Consider the following 3,781-nt stretch of genomic DNA (forward strand, 5'->3'; position numbering starts at 1 on the left):
AACAGGCCCAGGGAACACCTAGAACTGGTGTTGGAGGAAGTTGAAGAGGCCTAGAATCCCTGAAGAACAGGAATAAAGCCAAAAAACATAGTTCTGTTTTTCTACTATAATTAAGATCTGTAAAATACCATTGAGATTATCATCAGAGGTCATGAAGAGAATGAATATATGTGGAATAAGATACTAGATATATGTTCACTTGCAATTAAATACAACTTTATTTTTAATTTCTTTGTAAATTTTTACTTATTTGGACAAAATAATTTTATTGATAAAAAATTAGAATCAATAAAGTGTTTAAAAAGAAACCAGGAGTCTATTTTCTATATTTAACATAATATTCATGAACCATAGTGCTTATTTTCAAAAAGTAAAATTCTTTTAGAGAGAAAACACTAGATTTTAGTGTCACCACGTTGGACCTGCACATTCCCTCCACATGTTCAACTCTTTCACCATCTACCAAAATTCCATCCTCAATTAAAATGAGTTTTGTGGATGACCCATGTCCTTTTCATCAGTGAGCTCTAAAATCTTATTTTATATTTCACACAGTCCATTGAAGTTTGTGTATTAATAGCATATCAGATGTTTTGCTGGAAGGGTCTCTTAGATTTTTCTAATAACCCTTTGACCCTGAGCTAGTTTTCTTTCATAAGCTACTAAATCCTCAAATTTTAAGAAATGACTTTCATTTCTCTAAGCATTCTTTTTTCTTTGAGCATCTTGCTACAATTATATACTATAAAGAAACTAGAGATTTGCTTTACTTCTCATACAATTTAGAAAAAACCAAACCAGTTATAGAAACACGTAGATAAAACCTTTATTTTATCTGTAGCAGTTTGCACAAATCCCTTAAAATAGTATACTGAAGGAGACAGCCCGCTGCTTTTTATTAACACATTCCCTTTCATAAAGGAAACCAGCTGTTAAAAGAACACATTTTGGAAGAACTCAAACTGACCTATAGTATTCATTAAATGTTTCTACATGTACATTCTATTGAAATTTTTGTATCACTCTTAATTTGCATTTCCTTCTAAATATTTCTTTTCAGTAAAATCTGGCTAGCAATTGAATATGTACACACAGAAAAACTTTGGTTGCTTTAAAGTCATTCTTTCCAGAAGCTTTATTGCTAGGAAAAACAGAAACTGACATAAAATATATTTTTAAAAGAAGGAAAAACGTAATGGATACCATTAATTATCAAATAAACTTTAGCCTGCAGATTTTATCAAACCTACTTTTTCGATTCACCAGCACAGAGCACGTTACAAGAAACAAAACTGAGAACGGGCAAAGATAGAACAGAAAGTCACATGTAGCAGAAGACATAATAGTGAAGATTTCAGCATCAAAGGAGGACATAGAAAAACTAAAAAGCAAAAATAATGTATAGTGTAACAGGGTGTAGAAAACCATAAGCACTGGTGTAATAAAGTACTCCAGGAAAGAAGATGTATTGGAAAGACAATGGAATTTTGAGTAAAAAAGACATAGCTTTAAATCCTAATTCTGCTTCTTAATTTTATGACTGAATCTTGTTACCTAAATTCTGCAAGTTTCACTTTATTCAACAGTAATATATGAATGAGGGCCCGGTTTACTAAATTGCAAGAATTTTTCTGGTTTAAGGATATGTAAAGTGAGTGCCATAATAGCTATTAAATCTTCCTGTCTTTTGTCATTGTTATTATTGCACTCAATAGTATCATCCTAAGAATTCAAGGAAGTGACCTACAGAAAATTTCTTTGCAGATATTTAAAATTAAATGCATGTGCTTGAGATATTAAGGTTCAATGATCTGAAAAACTCTCTTATGTGATAAATAACATTCTTGTGAGCATCTAAATAAATGATGTGTGGATACACATAATTGTGTTCTTATAGAACTTGTTCATGTATGCACAATATAAATTGTGAAATATGCATATATATCTACATAAGCATTATATCCAAATATATTTACATTAAGTTACTAAACATTATGCATTTTAAGTCTGAAATATACATGACTTTTCCCCAATGTATAAATATTGTTAATAAACTTGAAAGATAAAAAGTTATAAATTAGAGCATATAAATGTCTATACATATATGTAAATACATTTACACACATATATGGCTGTTGTTTAATAAGTTTTTATCCTATATCTTACAATTAAATGTATAATATCTCCATCCCCAAATATTTACAAAATCTTACAGTTTAGTAAATTAGAATAATAGAATCAAAATTTTCACATTGCTTAATCAATTGTATTAACTTCCTTGAGCAGATCTTTTACTTTTCTTGAGCAGATCTTCATAGCAGTAGGAAATAGAGAGCATTTGTTTTCTCCATGGAAGAATGAACAGCATACACACATGGTGCACATATTCATAAATTACTAGCACACACCAAAACCTCCAAATAAGATTATACATAAGCAAAATCGAAGTGAATACAAATGGAGGGAGTTTCACAGCTGCCATTGCAGGTAAGACTCTGTCTGCACAAGAGGCAGCTCTTCTTGTCTCATCACTGTTTAGTGACCTTCAGGTGACCATGCAGTGTCTCTTTATGTTGACTTGTTGATTATTGACCTTGGCAAAGAATACCGTGAGTAGGGTGTACATTTCAGGAGACTGTTATCAATCTTTGAGTGTGAGTGTAAAAAACCTAGGGCCTTGAATCAACACAGTCTTTTAATTTGTAATTGGGTCTGAGACCTACATATTTTATCCCAAATTACCAAATCTGAGTTTTTTATTTGTTTGTTTGCTTGTTTTTTAAATAAACAGGTAACTTGAGAAGGTACAGAGAGGTCCTATTCGTATGCAAGAGAAAATATAAATGAATAAAAATTTTAGTGTTATTAAATCTTTGCTGCCATATGATTCTACTTAAAATAAAGAGACACATGTTAGAGCTATATACTATGTCAGGAAAGGTCACAAAATCAGTAGTATCCACTTGTATTGAAACTTCTGTCACTTGACCTTAAAAACAGGGGAATGTTCCTGAGGCATCCTAAGTGTCATTCTCCAATTTCAATGTAACAACGTGAGTTTCTAAAAAATTCTCATCTCTTCTTAGATTTGTTCTTGAGAACCAAGAGTCTTAAGCAAAGAGTTTATGCACGAGGTGCTAAAACCAGGGAGCTTGAGTTTCTAGAGAGGCACACAGAGGCCTATGGAGGAGAGACGGTGAAAGGACCATTTTTGTTTAAGTGGTGCAGTGATTTCTTCAAGTGGAATTCAAATTGGCTATGAAGAGAGAAAAACAGTTCTCATTTTCAGTTGCAGCCTGCTCACAAAGTCATGCCAATGAATGCTTATAGAAAACTCACTATGTGCCAGCCCTCGATGTAAGGGCTGCACAAGTCTAACCTAGATCACGTCCATAACACGACTGTCAGAGAAATAAAAGTGCTCTCTAGAGTTCACCCACATGGAAACTGAGGCATGGAGTGGCTATGATTCACCTGCCCAGAGTCCACCTTCCTTTTCTGACAGCAGTAACAGGGCTCAGGTTGGTTCAGATCCTCCAGGTATATGGAGATGAAGTTCTTTTAATTCTACATGATTCCAATGGATTCCTTCATGAGCCTTTGAGGAAAGACAAGACAAGTACTACCGTCCCCTTTTGATAAATGACAAAAGTGAAGATCAAAGAAATGCTGGAACTTTTCCCCTGTCTCATGGGAACCTAAGGATGAAGTTGACCCTGAAACTGCTTCTCTGGACTCAAAATTCCAAACCATGACATGTTCTAAATGATCATTGCAAAAT

Source organism: Carlito syrichta, unplaced genomic scaffold, assembly GCF_000164805.1.
Source record: "Carlito syrichta isolate Samal-C Ts95f unplaced genomic scaffold, Tarsius_syrichta-2.0.1 Scaffold308971, whole genome shotgun sequence".
NCBI classification, from domain to species: Eukaryota; Metazoa; Chordata; class Mammalia; order Primates; family Tarsiidae; genus Carlito; species Carlito syrichta.